We start from the raw sequence: 18,691 nt of genomic DNA on the forward strand, positions 1-18,691 counted from the left end.
TGCAACTGAAACTCTATATTAATCTATCAATGGTTTCTTCTAGCAAATTTTTATAGATTTAATGATCAAATATTAATCTGGGAAATTTTTGCACCATAACTCAATCAATTGAGCCGACCGAGTAAATAAACTTCACCCGACGTATAGCGTTAAAATTTCGTTTCGTTGCGGATCTGCAACTGAAACTCTATACTAATCTATCAATAGTTTCTTTTAGCAAATTTTTATAGATTTAATGATAAAATATTAATCTGGGAAATTTTTGCACCATAACTCAATCTAGAAACGTTGGCTCTGAGCGTCATAAAGTTTCAAGAACTTTTTTCTTTCGATTATACACCATTTCAATGATAAAATTCCAATCTGGCAAATCTCACGCTAATTTTGTTAAGCATTTTTACGAAATTGTAATAATTACTTTTAATTGCGCTTTATAAAATTTCTTAAATGAGAGTAATAGGATCGGCGAGTTTGCTTTATCTTACTGCCTAACTACATGAGCAGAAACAACACCAAATTAAACCACAAGAAATGTCCAAATATATTCTATAGGCTATCCTGCAGCATCTGTGCCAAAACGGAGAAAATCGACCAAGATTATCCAATATTATAAAGTACTGAAATTATGCTTTCTTTCTCGTTTTTTTTTTTTTAGAATCCAGGCTATAGGTATAGCGATATCAGACACAGTGGAATAACATTTTTTCTCATTTATTTTGTTATCAACTGTTTGAGTTAACAGGTAATTTTCGAGTAAATATTTATCACAAAATTTGTACAGCTAACTTGTGCGTTACGTACCTGCGACGTACTTAAAATAACTTTTGATTGCTTCTTCTCAGTTCCCGTAAATATCATCAATGAATTCATATTTGGTGAATATGAAATGATTGAGTCATGGTCATGCGTACAAAGGACATTTCGTGAGCGATGTTCCAATAAATGTATGCGATTTTGATCTACGGCATGCGGCAAATGATTGTTACAATTAAAATTTTTGTATGGTTATACATTTTTGGTATTTAAAGATATTTATACAGAGCCACCAAAGAAGTGAACAACAATTTATTTTAGACACTTGTTCAAGCCATTCTTATTTAAAAATGATCTCGTCTAAATGACCGCATTTGGACTTCTATAAAAATTCAATACTGAAACAAAAATTTCTGTTACTATTAGACATAAATCTGCTCTTGTTGCACCAAAGACACGACGAATAATTTTGGTGAACAAGGTAAGTTCGTAGTTTCATGATTTATTCGTGGTTGGATGGAGTAAAACAATGCTCCGCGGGACGCGAAGTCAATTTCAGTTATTTCGCTTGATTTTTGCGGCATACCTCATGTAGACATTTTTGGAAATTATACGATTATTGAACAACAAATAATTTTTTCATTAAATTTACAGCAAGCCGCGCCAATTTGTTGAAACTCACATATCGTCCAAGTCGAAATCGCCTAATTTTTCCGCATCGCCAAGGTTGGTGCATGGCGCGCAAAACTCGAAATGTTATTTTGTCTATGAATATGGCATTAGCAAAATTGATCGTTACCATGTTCTGCCGTAGTGACACTACGTATGTAATGTACATAAACAATTTTTTAAATAATGTAATATATATAAGCAATTTTTTCACTCGTCTTCTTTTCTTTATTGTTAGTACAATGTAAATAACGTTTCTGTCCACTTTCGAATTTGGTCAGTTTTGCTTAATAGGATTTACTCTATTTTAAAAATCGAATTGAATTATACTAAATAAAAGAAAATAAAGCCAAGGAAAAACAAACGACAATAATAACAAAGCAAAAAAAAATCAAGGAACTGGCAAGCAAGCTCAAAAAATGAGAAAAACAAAATGAAGAACTCAGACGGTATCAAATTCGCTTTTTAACAGGACTGCTAATTATAAATAGTAACAATTATATATCCACAAAAATGGTCGATTTTGGGCGCAAATATAATTTGTGATGCTAAACTTTATGCTTAGTTAGTGAGAGTAAAAGGTTATCGTAAGCTGAGAACACCAATTCGCTTTTCGAGTAAAGCAAGTTAATTCCCCCTGATTAGCATTATTTTTTGCTTTAATAGTAGATTTACAGTACTCGCCAATCTGAAGGTCTGTGACTTCAAAGCTCCGAAATTCTGGATATCCATGCAATGGTAGATATTGTATATTAGTTTTTTATGATTATATTATTTGCCTAAGAAAGGTTCAACTCTGAAATAAATGTTGTGGACACAAGGGCATGGTGAATTTTTTCTTAATACCATTAGCGATGTCGTTATCACATAAAAGGACTTGGAGAGTGGAATAAAAAAACAGAATGTGTTAATTCAGATTAGTTGAGGCGCGAGGCAGAACGCGAAAAGCTACGTGCGTTAATTGTAAGCCTGGGATGGACATCATGACGGTTTTTTTTAACAAAGCCTTTTAGTGAAGCAAGAGGTGAAAGATAAATATTTTATCCAATTCACTTTTTTATGACGATAAATAAAAGCATGCGGCGCCAAAGATTTTAATGGTGGTGGATGTTGGAGATTCAAGCGCAGGCGAACGTAACTTCTTTACTTATTTTATTTTGATATTAAAAAGCAATCGAATCGCAGTCATTTACCGTCCCAAGTAATCCTTGTTGACTAGCATTTTAATATTTTTCCCACTTCGCTATTACGTCCGCCAGCTTTTCTTCAAACAAAAGGCTCCTTTCGGTGTTTCCCAGTACTTCGTAAATAGCGTAACCCATTGATTCTGCTGCAACCCAATTTTTCTTTTTATAATTTTCATTACTTCTAACGCAGTCGAAATCGGATGAAATTCAATAAAATAAAATTGACCATCCATAAAATAAAATCTAGCAAGGCCTTCTGTTTACGGTGCAAAAAATTTCTTCACGACTTGGTGGTCATTGTCGTCTGTCTGTTCCTTGAGTTTTAAAGGACCACTGAAAACGAATGTATACATAAAATACCGGAATCTGTCAATTTTTCTGCTTTTACTCAGAATAAATTTCTAACACCTGAGTAAAAATTCTGTATAGAAGCCACAACATTTTTAAGACTAAAATAACGAAAATGAGAAACTGTGAACCTACTCAAATTATCGCGCTGGAAGGAAGAACAGTTTCTTGCCCAACGAATTTTCATGGATCACGCCGTTTTGCCAGTTATTTTGTTGCTATCTGCAAATGGTTTCTACTTTTTCCCACAGTTTCTCTACACACATGCAAAGAAAGATGCCTACTCTGCATTCTTTTCACTGGTGAAATCTTTCTTAACTCATTTTCGCTGGCAAAAAAAGTTAAATAACCTCGATGAAGAATTTGTAAAAATGGTAAATTAAAGGTAATTGAATAAATCATCATGTCTTTTTTAGTTGTGATTGCCTTCTCAGAGTCGTATCCTTTTTTAGAATCTATATGTATTTTTCGTGCGACTGTTATTTTAGAATTAACTAATCACCAATTGCTCCTTGCATTATTTCGTTACTTTGAGAGATACAATAAGGTAGAAACAACTAAATCAAACATTTCGCAACCCACCTCGCCAGTAGTTCAGAAAATCCGTAAATCTTCAGAAATAGGAAAATTTCTAGCCGAAACTTTATACGCTTTCAAATCCACATCTATATCTCTACACACTGAATCGTTCATGGCTAAAATTAATCATTTTGTTAACTCATATGATGCTACTCTGGATGGACCGAACACTACTAAAAATGATCCCCCTCAACGAACACGATCTCCTTGTTACAACCTAAAAAGTTTTATGCGAAAGTTCGCATCCCTTGGTTTCTATTTGAACTCAAATCCAAACGACTTCTTCATTCTTAGCGAAATTTTGGATCTGATAAGTCCTGCTCAAATTTAAAATTCTCCAACTATAGTGTGACGTCCAAATATAGAAATGATGATTTTGGTGACGTCGAGATTCTTATTAGAAAATGTATTAACTTTAGACATCTTATTCCATATTCCGATGTGGTGCTCATAAGAACCTTGAACATTAAACCTAACGTTGTAATTGTGTCTGAATACTTCCATTCTAAAACGAACATTCAAACTTGTCGAGCTGATATAGCTTTGTGTACTCGACCTTCTAGACAGCTTAAAAAATATCATACTTGCAGGTGAGTTCAATGCCAAACACAGCATTTTCGGAGACACAAGCGCTACATATAAAAGCAAAGCACTAGTAATTCTAATTAATGCAAGTAGCTTTCGCTGCTTAAATACCCCATCTCCACCTTCATTACCTCTTCAATTACTTGCGTAGCAAAAAGAATATTATAACTAACTCTACTTATTTTGCCTTCAAATAAAAAATTGAAAGGGCTTTTCTTGGCAGAAGCCACCATTTGCCCATCAATTTCGATATATGCGATGATCATATCCGCAAAATCAACCACTTTGGCTCTGGTAAAAGACTGATTTAGAACTAATTCACGATAGTCTTTGCTGACAACATAGCAGATAACATTCTTCTACTGCTGCTACAACAAATTTTTATAACCTCAATTCGTTTGCCGCCAAACCATGATGGAACCATTCTCTTACAGCCATGTATCGGTAATCGAACGACCTCAAAAAAAAAGTCAATGAATATGTCTCTCCTGCTAACTTCTCTGAATATAACAGGATGCCAAAGGAGTGGTATACTAACGTAAAAAAGATAAAAGACCACATCGTGCACGCACTATAAATGATCTATGTGCTTGTGGATATTCTAGACGCTTGTAGAACTACATTAATGGTCATCGGATTACCAAACGTGCAGCCTCAAACTTTTCCATCTGGAGTGACAATGAAAGACTGAATTACTTAATACGCCTTATGGGTTGGTCTACCTTATATCCTCGCTACGCCCCCCTTATATTAAACAATAGCTCTTTTTTCTCGTGTAATAATTTCAAACAAGTGGTAAGTTCTAGGACAAAACACTTTGCAGCTGGGTGCGACAGAATTAAATATGATACGGCTCTTACAAAAGAAAGTCGCCTTGCTCACTCCGTCCACCCCTATGTCCGTACTGAGTATAATCTCTGATGAACTTTCTGGCTCCGGAAGAGTCTACACTGCCAAGGATCTAATCAAAGCCAAGGGGATTAGACACTTTCTCTTCAAGAAAATTGCCGCTTTACGTGACGTAATCCCTTGCACTTACACTCTCTGCTATCGTAAATTTCGACGTATTCTTGAAAAATTAAACCCTTTTTCAGATCACATCATAGAAAACAACCACTTTCTTTTAGACCTAGATATTCTAGCACCGCTTGTATAAGCCAAAACCGAAAATCCTACATCAGCTCCAAATGCCATATTCTGTGAAACGCTCCAATTCCATCACAACAATTGTATTGAAATATATACTGCTGATGGTGTGGTAACTTATGAGATTTCTAGATTCTCTGGGGTAAAATATGGAGACGATGTCATCTGCAAAATGAAAATTTTAGACAACTTATCCCCGATTCTCGTTACATTGTTTGCCATCAAAAAAGCGATTGCTATAACCACCGAAAATCGTTATACAACACTCCATCAGGTGCTTGATAAGGCTTGTAATATTCAATGTCACTTGTTTGAGTGCCAGGTCACTATTTATTTTTATGCACGAGAGGCTTAACTTCATGGTGAAACTATTTCTATGGGATATCCACCTAGGTTCAGGGAGGTCCTCTGCAAAATTTAAGTTACAGCGATATAAACGCAGAATACATTACAGTTATAGGAGAAAAAGCGAATCGTCTCTTTTACAAAATTTATCCCCCCACGCCGTTCAAACCTCTTTCTAATTTTTTTTTACATGGGAGATTAACATTCCCTACAGTCTAATGACGAATTATTCAATAAACCATAATTCAAAATGATCCGTGCGGTTGAAAACGACATACGTGATCTATGTCGTATAAACTAATTAGCTGAACACCTACTCTTCAGATGCAAAAAGTTTCACAACACTAGACTGTCTTCTGGCATTTTTGATAGATACAACAACTTATGAGAAATTTTTCGTGCTTATAATCCCATTGAACTCAAGGAGCTGACTGCCTTCATCAAAACTGCTGAGCTTTCTTTCTTCTATACTTTACTGCTCTCAGACTTTTCCGGCTCTCTTATCACCTCTCTCTTTTCTTCCGAAGTAAAGGTACTGGCTTTGTACTGTGTCATACAACCTCGCCATACACACAAATAGCCGACACACTTTGTCCCAACTGACGGCTACTTCTATCTTGGTGTATGGAGTTATAGGTCTACAGATGAATGGTCTCCCTCCAAACGCTTTCCACAAGCAAAAAAAAATAATTTCACAAAAACTGATTAACGGCCATGCTTCGCTTTATCAGCGTTTTTGAGTTATTAACGCAGATAAGGAAAGTCTTATGGTATCGCCTGCCTTCGGTTTTCGTTCGTTTGGCCGACTTTTATTTCCGAATAACTTTCCTTCACATTTGTTTACCCTTTTGCGTCTTCGGTAGGTTCAAAATTTCGGGAATCCTTTATGAGCTTTTTAGGTTTGACCTAAGCTTATCTGTCCGTCCGATGTCTTTCCATGTAAATTTGCGTTCAAGTTACAGGCTACAATTTTTGAGATATTTTAATGAAATTTTGTACGCTATTGAAAATGGCTCGGTTCAGTCCGCTTTTTGGACCCTTTTTTCACCTCGTTTTGTATTATATTTCTTTTATATAATTTCTGTACATGTTATGAAGCTATGTAAAAAATTTAAAAATAAATAAAAATAAATTGCAAATTCGCAAGTTCGTCAATTAGATTGTTTTATAACACATGAAATATAACATGGAAAACTTCTAAACTATTTAAATCAACTAGAACGTTCAGTAAAAATATTTGTGCTTGTAATGTTTTCCGTTTGATATAATTAAGCAACGGTTTCCGATAGTCGGAATATATAAGGGATCAACGTTCCTACGCTCTGCAACAATGCTTTCTAATAAGTCATTTTGGTCTTCAATCTTTTTTCATCGAATAGCGGCGTTCGCGCCGTACCTCATCTCGCAGAATCTCCTTTTAAGGAGTTGATCTCGAATTTTTTGCTAGTAGTTCTTCTATACTGTTTTGCTTGTTGACATTTAGTAGAGAGAGAGAGAGTTACCAATATAGCTGTTAAGCAAAAGATGCATATATGCTAGTGGTTCGTTTTACAGGTGTTCCGGGCGGTTTGCTATGATTGACTTAATAACAAGTGGGACAATAGGACCTGTAAAAACTTTCGGCGGGGATAGTAGCATTGTTTCAGATATGTATAAAATAGAGCCAAAACTATTGTGTAAGACATTAGAAGTGCCTTTTCCGGAACTTCTATCAAGAGCGTAGTCCTAATTTTCCTTTGTAATTTTGTTTTCCAACTGGTTTTCCTTTCCAACATTGTTATTTTTCTAGTCGCTGATATTTTATTATTACATTATTATTATGTTATGTTAGAATATTATTATTACTAATATTAACTAAAACATATATCCAATATTTTCTTTTTGCATGAAGAGGAAGACTTCTTATTGAATATCGCGCATTGTAAATGCTATAATAAAAGAGGCTTCAAAAATATATTTACCTTTTCAGCAAAACGCACGAATTTGCCTTCTTCAGTTATATAGTCACTGGCACAACGTTTTAAGTGGCCAATCAAATATTTGCGAATAAACTTAACAGGAGGGAAAACGACGCTACAAGCAAGTGATAGTAAAGACCAATGTCGCAAATTAATCCTAGAATTTGGGTCTGGGTGATCGGTCGTTCGCTTAATCAATTACAAATAAAGCTCATTGATCAGTGACTTTTTTCTCATACATTTATCCGTTATTGATTGAACAATAGTCACATGTTCATCTTTGGCCCTTTGAATGGTATCACCTAAAACGCTGTAGTTATTATAATAAAGGTCTAATTATATTTACTTCAATTTGCGTGCTTACCAGATATTCCCAAACCTGAATACGTTAAAATAGCTTGAAATACTTGGAGCATTATTGATTCGTCTTGAACAGTTATTCTGCTTAAACTTTGAGAAATTTGTTGTCTGCTGAATGCCCAAAAGGAATGATGAAATCCTTTGTTAGTTTCCCGTGTTCTTCCTTCCTCAGCTCTTAATTTCTCTAAACGATGTTTCGACAATTTTCACAAAGTATTTCTAAAGAGTCCACCACTCGCTTCCTGAGGTCTTCGAAGAATTTCCAAATCGACAAGTTGCCTTCGACATAAAACGACGTTTTTATAAAGACGTGTACGCTCCTCGTTTTTTATGCCTTTGGTTTTTCTCGATATTTCAAAATTATTCATGATCCAATTAGACAAAGATGGTTTATAGGAAATGATTAACGAACCAATTTCGTTCTTTTGCGAAGCTGCTGAAAATATGTTGTTGGACAGTAGTTAAGCAACTCTATCGTATTTCTTACTACTGTTCTGTTGTTAATTTTGAGCAAACCGTTCCCGTGACCATTTCATAATTAAAAATTAATGTTAAGACTAACGCCCTTCCCGAACTCGGAAATGAAGAAAACCAAAAACTGGAGTATTCAGTACATCTCACAAAACTTTTATTAGTTAGACTAAGAAGTAGTTCAACTTTCCAACAACTCTCTTGACCGACATTTTGTAGAAGTGTTAGATAAAAGAATATGACAAGATGCGTATATGTATATATAAAATGTACTTACAGCAATTTCGACACTAGAGGGAGGGAACAACCTGGATGACACCTTTGTGCATTTACAATTATCAAAACACCACTGCGCGTGTTGCCTAAGTTTGCCGTCTAACGTTTCTAAACTCTTCTTCAGATAAGATACGTAATATCTTAAAATCAAAAATTGGAATTCAGATCGTTCACACTTCGAAAATAAATTATTATGTTATAAAAAAGGGTTTCGCTGGTATGTCAAGCTATTTAAGTTTTACCAAATCAGTTATCCAAAGCAAATTGATGCCAATGCGAAGATTTATTTGTAATATAAGAAGGTCTTATTGGCAGTTTCACATTATTAAAGTCTCTTTTACTCGTGTCTACTTATGTAACATGAAAACATTGACTTAATTGATATGCTGATTATAATGATTGCACCTTCTTAATGTTTTAAACCCATATCGTTTACAAGTTATGCATTATTTAATCCTACTACTGAATTATTACATTCCAGTTTGTTGTTATGAAATTTCCAAACGTACTTACTGCAAGATTATTTAAGCAAAAAAAAAAACTTAAAAACTAAGAGTAGGAAGGCTAGAAATTCACATTCACCATATTAGCTGCTGTAAATTAAATAAGTAAATACAGCTCCATTTTGGCTTTTTAAAGTCAATTATTTGCCCTTTGATTAAAATAAAAGAGAAGACAATATGTCGGGCAAATAAGCTAACAAGTGAAGTTTATTGGGCTATATCAATCATACGAGATAAAGAATATTCTAATTTACCATCTACAGTACAAAACCAAGCCAATAAGTCCCAACTGCGAAATATTGAAAAAACTACGTTGAAAAATATAAACTGGTGCGCATATATTGCATTTCGGCAGTACAGCGAACCTTGAACAGTACCTTCATGTAGCCGTAAACCCTACGTAATACGTAACACGTATAATTTTAAATATCAAGCAGAATAGGTAATTCAAAGAACTAACGACTTGACATTGATGCTTTGATTGAAAACTGATTTTCATATATTAGAAGTGACGAATAGAATCAGACGCATCTTTGATAAATTCAGTCCATGGCGAGGATGTGAGTAATACTTCATTTTTTACTTTACATTAATACTTGCCTAACAAGAGTTTGCTAGGCTGGAAAGCAACTATAACTAAACACATCAATAACCGCAGCTTGTCGTTGCATTCCGAATAAAGGTTATTGGTTGTTTGACGGATGCATTGGATAAAAATTTCATCATGCAATTCCTCTCTTTCAATTCCAAGTCCTGTTATGTATTGCATGGCTTGCAATTCTCGTTCTGCGCCCAATTCCCCTCGCATGTATTTGCGCAATTCCTATAAATAATATAATTTCAATTGAAAAACAATATTCTAACTGTTATAGTAAGAAAGTAATTCTACTATTGGGATTGAGATAATTATAACATCTTATAAACTAATAAAAGAATATATAAATTTTGCCGAAAATTTACACTTTATTTAATTTAAAATAAAACTTGTCATATGTTAAAGAGTTCACGTCGATGCCAAGTATTAAGCCCATTTAAAAGCAAGAAAGTTAAACGTACTCCAAAACATATTATTGCAAATTACTGTTTATGTTGAACACATAGTTAAAGGGTAAATAAATCTTTCTTGGTGGAGAACACCACTCTTTGGATAATAGCCACATCATAATAACCACGTAAATGAATTAGCTCATACAATTAGTAGTAGTAGTAGTAGTTAATATCAACAGCAAAAAAGACGAATAAGAACATTATAGTTGGGCAAGGCCGACCGTTAGACACCCTACACTACTTTTCCTAGTACAAAGCTTCTTTTTTTTAAACAGTCTACGTCTACTTCGATCGTATTTCAATTCGGGATGGAAAAAAAATCGAATTCTACTGACACTCCCTCTTTACAAATATTGAACGCGTGAATCGGGTAGAATGACCATTCAATAGTAGTTCCTTTTTCATTTACACAACTCAAAAAGGAGAGGCATAATTAAAATCTCTTTCTATTCATTTAGGGAAAAGCTATCTTTGGACATATTAAAATTGAAGAAATTTACAATTACTCCATATGCATCAGTTATCACTATAAAAAAACCATAGTAAAAGTATGAACTGTAAAAATTGTCCCATAGCTAGGAACAAAATAATAAAAACTCTTTCTATTTTAATCATTAGTTAGTTTACACCAGTTGTGGCGATAGCGACTGAAAGCTACTGCATTGTTCCCCAAAAATCTAAAGTTATATTAGCCGCGAGTAATCCGTTTTTACTTTGCAGATATGTATGTTCTCCAACAATCCAACGTCATATTAGCCGCGAGTACTCCGCTTTTACTGTGCAGGTATGTCACTACAATTGTTCGGTTGCTTGGTTTCTAGTTTCTGAAACGGTGCGAATTCCAATAACAAGCGCTTATAAAGACAAGATTATTAAGTAATAACTTAATAATCGATTAAAGCAAACATATAATATAAATTAAGAATTTCAATTTTTACTTTTGCTGAAGATGAATTGTGTTATTCGAATATTTATGCTTAAAGCATTTAGTTACCCTAAATATATGACAAGAAAGAATCACATTTTCGGGGTCATACATGTATATATGGGATGATGGGATTTTGTCTCCACTCAAGAATGTAACCATTTCATATTTAGGTACTAGATCATTAGGCTTTTTATTTTTCCGAGTTAACGTTGCAATGACAGTACCATCAGATGATTTCTCGTGAGTATTAAAATAATTTTCAGCAAATTCCATAACATCATAATACACATCACTGCTGTATATGTATTTTAGTAGTTCAGCTGTTTTCTGATGCATTTCTAATATTTTTTTTTCACTCTATATTTTCGTCGCTGCTCGCGATCACAATGTCCCTCTTGAAGATTTGTAGTTTTCGACGGATTATTGGTTTCAGTAAGAAAACCCGATCGTACATCACCGTATGAAATTTTAGGGCTTACAATGTGTGAACTGGGGTGTTGTAAAATTGGTGCTTTATCAGTTGTGGCATTCGATTCTTCTTTATAATTGTCAATTGTATTTGAATTTGCGACGTCATTATTAATAACGACAACTTCGTATATAGGCTCGACTTTAGCTTCGTTGAGAATAGAGTCCGTAACAATTTTTGGTTCAACTTGGTCTCCAAGGTTTATATTGTTGAAGGGAGGAGGTGGTGATGGCATGGTTGGCTCGGGTAGTGTCGAAACTCCTTTAATTACTAACAACTTTGAGCTGCCCGATTCCAAAGTACTACAATTTTCCAACCGCAAACAAAAAATATTACATGTTCAAACAGTTCAGAAACAGAACTTTAAACCAACTTAACAAAAAACAATCTGCTTATGGTTTTACTGAATGAAACATGGAAAAGGACCGAAATTTCGGTAAAGTGTAAATATAAGGATCTTACCATTTGTATGGTTTCGGTTAGATGAATTTATTGCTAAATTATTTATGTGAATTATAATTTCAGTAGCGAGCAAACATTTCATTTAAGAGAGAGTATTCGTAGTTTCTTCGGGGTGGTCCTCAACATTTAAGTTAAAGCTTTTTCAAATTAATGATGTCACTGGACCTATTCTTTCAGGATTGTCGAGCATCGCAATATCACAAGACGGAATCATATTGACGCAGATTTCATATAAATGTCAAAGTTTCATTTTCTAACATTCTTTTGTAACTTTTTGATTTTTGTTTGCAAAATAAATCATGATTTTTATTTTTTTGATAATTTCAGTTCTTCGCGCTAATGCGCACATATATACTATCTTTCGCTGTTAGGCTTTGTGGTAATTTTCATTACAATTTCGTAACTTTTGGCTGCTTTCGATGGGAAAAGCTGTTGCCCTTCCGAACCAATTGACACTTATCAATTTTATAATTGTGGTTCAATATTCTTCGAAGTGACCTGGTATGCTCTGCGCACAAGGAGGTAACCACCGCTTGCTCTTTTCTCTGAGAAGGAGATTACAGGCTACACTAACCCCTTACTGGCACAATAGGTGGGCCTCAAATATTAGGTAATCACTCATGAAAAGAGTCTGATCTACAAGGAATGCGAAAGAAACTTAGGCCCTTCGACTAACCCTCTCATGTGTATGCAACAATAATAATAGTTGCAGGAAAGCCTATATCGCTATGATGTGTCAAGATAAGCGCATATATACCATTGTGTGCGAAAATATTCTTGTAGATACGGAAAAGGGTTGCGACTAGTATAATACGGTTTTGGTATAACCTGATATGAAGAACATATATCCCGCTAGATTTTTCTGGATTCCCTTTTGCTTTTCTTTATATAAAAATCAGTGGTGAAGATTTCATGCAATTTTAACTAAAATAGATCGGCTTTACATTGATGAAAATGTATATTGTGATAGCAACTTCCATGTTTTGAGCGTATTTTTAATATCCACATTTCGCCATAATCTTGAAGTTTATTTTTTTTTAGAAAAACCTGAAATTGACTTACATTTTCATTTATTTCTTTATTTGGAACGAAATTTCAGCTATCATAAAATTTCACAAGTTAGGACTTGATTTTAGTATAAAACGATTTATATTATTTCAAAATTTTCTGCGGCACAGTTACGATATAATGCAAAATAATAAAACACGGTACAGATTGCATTGACTTATATTATATTTTAGCTTAAATGATATTATTCTGTGTAAAATCTTTGCTGAAGTAAATAAATAAAAAAGTTTCAAATAACACTATTTCTACACAGCACGGTATGAATTGATCGTTTTACACGAGGGACGTCTGATATTACACTTTTTGATTTACCTCTATATCAACGTCCTGTACGAGGATATCCATTTTATCGCTTAATTCGTCGAGGATATGAATTGATTTACCCACGTCTGTTCGTCTGGATAGTATTACTTTTTGGCGCTCTCGTGCGCATAAAAATGAAGATATCAACTTCAAGTTTGATAGAAACCCTTTAAGTTTTTGCACGCAATTTGGTATCTAAAAAAATTGGTCAGAGCAGATGCCGCAGTGGTACGCAAACTGAATCCCATTTTTTTAAAGAAAAATTTGTTGGTTTTTGCTCTGTACGCGGAAATTATTAAATTTACAAGGCTGATATTTTCCACATTTTCTTTATGAAGCACTTAATCCTTCACATGTAAAAGTGGAAAAACCCGGTCATGCCACATAAAGTTACAAATGATTAAATTTTCTTTTTTTCACCTTTTTGAGGATTTCTGCTTATTTATCAAAAGGAAAAAAGGACAGAATGATAAATTATTTTGTAATTAAAGATATATTATCCGCTTACCAATTGGTTGATTCTACAATGAATATGGTACACACCGCGACCCGGTAGATTATTTTTTCTTAATAATACCAGCGATAACGGTATCAAACACAAGAACTTGGAAAGTAGGAAGCAAAAATACAAGACTCGGTCTTGCCGAATAAAACTTACTTGCTTGTTTTTTTTTGCTAAATGTACGTTATGAAGGTAATATGTATTAAGGATTGTGGTCTCAAACGAGTGTAAGGAAAGTAAAGAGATTGGAAGAGAAGTTTTATGCGCTCAAGGTGAGTAATTGCACCTTACACCATTTTTGGTTCAAAGCGTGTAAAGTTTCTGTAGGATAGGTAACAACTAGAAAGATACCTCTATAATAGCGACCGAATCAGTATCATTTTCTGAATCGATGTGAGTTTAGATGGTAACGTTAGGTTGACTATTGTTATTGTTGTCACAGTTCTTGAGGCATTTCGAAGGCAATTAGGCACAGTGATGTGTTTTGATTCAAACTAAAAATGAAATTTTGATGGCTCGGACCAATTTTTTGACCATTCCACGTACGCCTTATTTTGTAATGGTCGTTATATGAGAAAAAGTACAGTAACCATAATTTCTCGACGAAGATCACTGAGCCGTAATATTTCAGCTTACTAGACCGATACGTAGACGGTTCAGTTGGGCGAATATATTGAATATATTGAACTCGCCCCCTTAAAATGTTTTTTTCAAAGGGTGAAACTTGTAAACTAACGATCAGAGTATATTAAAGCTTTGACACGTATCATTAGGATGATGATACTATCGAGAAATTATATTGGTTTGCCAATAGTATTCCCTTACATGTGTTACACCTAAAACTTTTTGAGTCAAGTGCTATATAACACGTCCATTCATATTGCGAGACCAATGGATTTAGAAAAATAATATTCAAAAAGAAAGGATTTAAGGGTTTGATAACTAAGAAGTAAATTAATTTGTTTAGCGATAATTATTGTTATTATTTTAGAAAAGAATATCCCTCGCGTACAGCATTAATGCCAATATAAATAGTAGAAAACCTTCCTTTATGAAAAGCCAGCAGAACAATTTTTTTTTTTAAAAGTTTGAAAACAATCATTAAAATATTAGCGAAGAAGAAGTACTCTTTGCTGATATCTGTCACTAAGATGGCTATATATCGTCAAAATTTTCTTTATTTCGGTTTTTGTTTTTGCTCCTTATTTGTGATTATTAAAATATGAGAAAGAAGTAATCTTCACGAAATAAAAGAATTAAGAACAAAAGCAATATTTAAGAACACTAAAGAGCCCAATTTCCTTAAAACAGATATGCCTATGAAACAGCAATTATCCAGTACTATCTGCGCACAGATTAGCTACAGTTGGTCGCCTTAAAACACACTAATAGCGCTCTCTGGCCGCCAATCCAAAATGGTCGTTTGTTGACTTTTTTCAATAATTTTTCTTTTTATTTACTAACGCCTGTCTAGCTCATACTAAGATGTGGGAAACCAACGTATGTTTTTATTCGTTTCGTACATTTCTCGCAAACGCATGTTTATAATTTGAATATGAAGGCGTGTTTGAGACTGAGTAATTTAATTGCTTTCAGGCCCCCTCATTAAATTATTCTCATATGACTGTGAATCGAGGTGGATTTCAGGCCCGCTCATTAAATTTAAACATATAATTACAATCAAGTACAATCAAGTAAACAAATAAGAGTATGCTTCCTACTTTTCCATGAAATGAAGTTTTAAGAAGTATAAACAACGGACTGCAGCCAGGAATAATGTGGACAAGCCTCGTCAATATGTTGCTTGGCTTTGTTTCAATAAAAATTCATATTGTGTGGAAGGAGGAAGGGTAACACAGTAGAACCTAAAAATGCTTTGCAACTATTACATTTTTCATTTATTATTATTACGTCCGCCCTTGAATTTAGTTAAATGCAAAGCTAGTGAAGAAAAGTGGAAGTTGTTAATAACGTAATGAAATATCTAGGTTTTTATAAATACCGTAATGAAGCCAAATTAAGTAAAGACAATAAGAAAAGCTGTTCACGAAAGCAATTCTGTAGGATGCTACTTCAAAATCTATTAAATACATGTTTTTTAACCAAAGGTGAAACAGGGACAAGCGGGGAATAATTAGTTACTCTTCATAAGTACAAAAACTGAGATTACATTTCTACAAGAAGCAGACAATTTTGCTACGTTGAGATCCATGTCGGTTAAGGTGGTTCTCAAAAAAATAACTTATTATTCCGAAATACCATTACTAAATGATTTTTCTCGGAAATTTTCAAAACCATAAAAGTTTTTCTTTGAAGAACTTTTTCAAAGGAAAGTGTTCTGTGAGAACGTGCTATGAAAGTGGGCTAGAGCACCAAATTTCATCAGAAGATATAAAAAATTTGCGACCTGGTAGTTGGACTGGAGTAAATGCATGTATACCATAAAATAGTGAGTAATAAAAACCAATATAAATAGTAATTAGTAAAAAACAATAATACTAAGAACTAAAACTGACTGAACTTCAGCTTGAAAAAGCGGAAAAAAGCTCAAGTCTGCTGAAACTCCTTCTTTAGAAGGATTAAACGTGTGAATCGGTTACAATGGCCATCCAGTAATAGCTCCATTTTCTTTTACATAGTTCAGCAAAGAGAGTAGTAATTAAAAACTGTTGTTATTCATTTTGTGAGAGGCTATCTTTGGAGATGCTACCATTGAAGAAATTCCCAAAAACTCCAACTGCGTGGGCCATTACGATAAGAAACCATACTAAAAGTATGAACTCTAAAGACTATCCCCTAGCAAGGAACAAAATAGTAAAAATTCTGCCACTTTTAATCTCTAGTTAGCTTGCACCCTTTGTGGTGACGAGTGAAAGCTACACTCCCCGATAACTAGAGTATCTTAACCTTAATTAGGGTAAAAACCGGCAAAAAGGTTATATGTTCATATGTATTGTAAGTTGTGTCTCTTTTGTCGTTCACAGAAATTTACTTTCAAATTTTCTAATTTCTTCACTTTACTGATACTCATACGTGAATTTCTATCTAAAGGGCATGCATACCATATACGCTTGTATCTACATATTATGTGCCTAATCTTTCTACGTTCATCTGGTTGGCACGCATATTAAAAAAACGGGGCTGCGCTAAATACCATAAATGCGGAACAAACAACTAAAAAGATAAACAAGTTTTACTGATGTAGTGCTGTCAAGTTCGTATTTCTCCAACTTAACAAATGCTTATTATGAACAAGAGCTGGACTTGATGCAGCGTACACAAGTCACTCCGCTATCAGCAGGTCGTGGAACTTGGACGAAAAGAGTTGTATTATAGTCGTTGTTATTAATACAATTCGGTTTCATTTTATGCTTTTGGTTACTGCAATTCGGGTTGAGAACAACAAAGAGTAAATGTTATAAAGGCGGAGAGTTTAAGATCGGCCCACAACAGTCCCAATGCGACGCTGTTTATATGGCCATTCAGAGAGGTTGGATTTCTTTACCGTACATATGCTCCCATACTTTTACTTATAGATAAAAATCGCCCAGTTTTCCCAAATGGTGTCAGCCCAGGCAGATGTACATACAATAGAGCCAAAACTATTGTTGAATACATTAGAACTATCGTTTCAACTTCTATCAAGAGCGTAGCCCAATGTTATCTTTGTAATTCTCTTCTTCCAGCGGTTCGCCTTTCCAACATTTTTATTTTTCTATTCGCCGGCGTTTTATTATTACATTATTATTACATTATATTAGAATACATTATATTATTTTTAATACTAAGATATAGATCTAACATTTTTGGCTCAATATTATACTATTGTTACATTTTCTTCTTCTATAGTTATATTAACCTTTTTTTAAATTGTTTTGATATTTGCCTATTATGAATTTGACGGTTTATGTTATCGTAATGAAACCTATCGCGTGGCTCTAACATTATGGATCCAATATCTGAGTAGTCGAACTTTGGCGCAATGAGACTGCTAGTTTAAAGCGGTAATTTATGCCGACCTCTGCTTTTGGAGTTTGCAAATGCTGATTTGCTTGCTTGTTTTTATTTTCCTCTTCCGGGTTTACTGCTCTAAGAATCTCACAGCCGTGACAACTGTTTTTGTTCTTCTCTTCTTCATGTCCGTGCATTGCCTTTGGACATCTTCTGGTATTTTCCCCACATTGTTTTTGCTTCCCGCATTGTTTATTTTGGTGTTCACTTCAGATCTGCTGTTGCGGCCACTCTTTCAACTACACTTCACAGAAATGCGAGCATAGCGGCGTGGCATCTGTCGTCTTTCATTTGTTGTATTTGCGTCTGTTCTTTCTTTTAGTTTTTCGGAAAGTGTTTTTTGACTTCATTCATATTCTCAAACTGTTGCTTTATAGTTTTCGACAAAATTAATTTTATTGATTTCCTTTTTATATAAATTATGTTTATGCTTTCCTCCATTAATCTTCTTTTCCTTCTGTTCAACAAACCGCTGATGTTTAGAAGCGCGCAAAGTAAACGCGAAGATCTTTATTTGAGTCTTATTAAAGTTGGTTACTTTTAGTATATGTATATTACTATTTCTTTATTTTATGATTTCTTTGCGCTTCATAATTAAACCGAATGAATTCACTTTTCACTTATTTTTACTGACAGATCAAAGGTCGATGTCGACCGCAACTGTCTTTGCAAATATTAGCAAGGAAGCTTATTTCTCAAATCCCCCATCCAGCACTATTTA

General features: G+C 34.1%; 2 pseudogenes; both read right to left on the minus strand.

Moving 5' to 3' along the window:
• LOC119636262 overlaps positions 1-8,001 on the minus strand; it is an 8,666-nt pseudogene extending 665 nt beyond the window's left edge.
• Positions 8,002-8,105: 104 nt separating this feature from the next.
• Positions 8,106-11,918, minus strand: LOC119636263 (annotated as a pseudogene).
• Positions 11,919-18,691: the final 6,773 nt, after the last annotated feature.

Source organism: Glossina fuscipes, unplaced genomic scaffold (genome assembly GCF_014805625.2).
Source record: "Glossina fuscipes isolate IAEA_lab_2018 unplaced genomic scaffold, Yale_Gfus_2 28, whole genome shotgun sequence".
Lineage (NCBI taxonomy): Eukaryota > Metazoa > Arthropoda > Insecta > Diptera > Glossinidae > Glossina > Glossina fuscipes.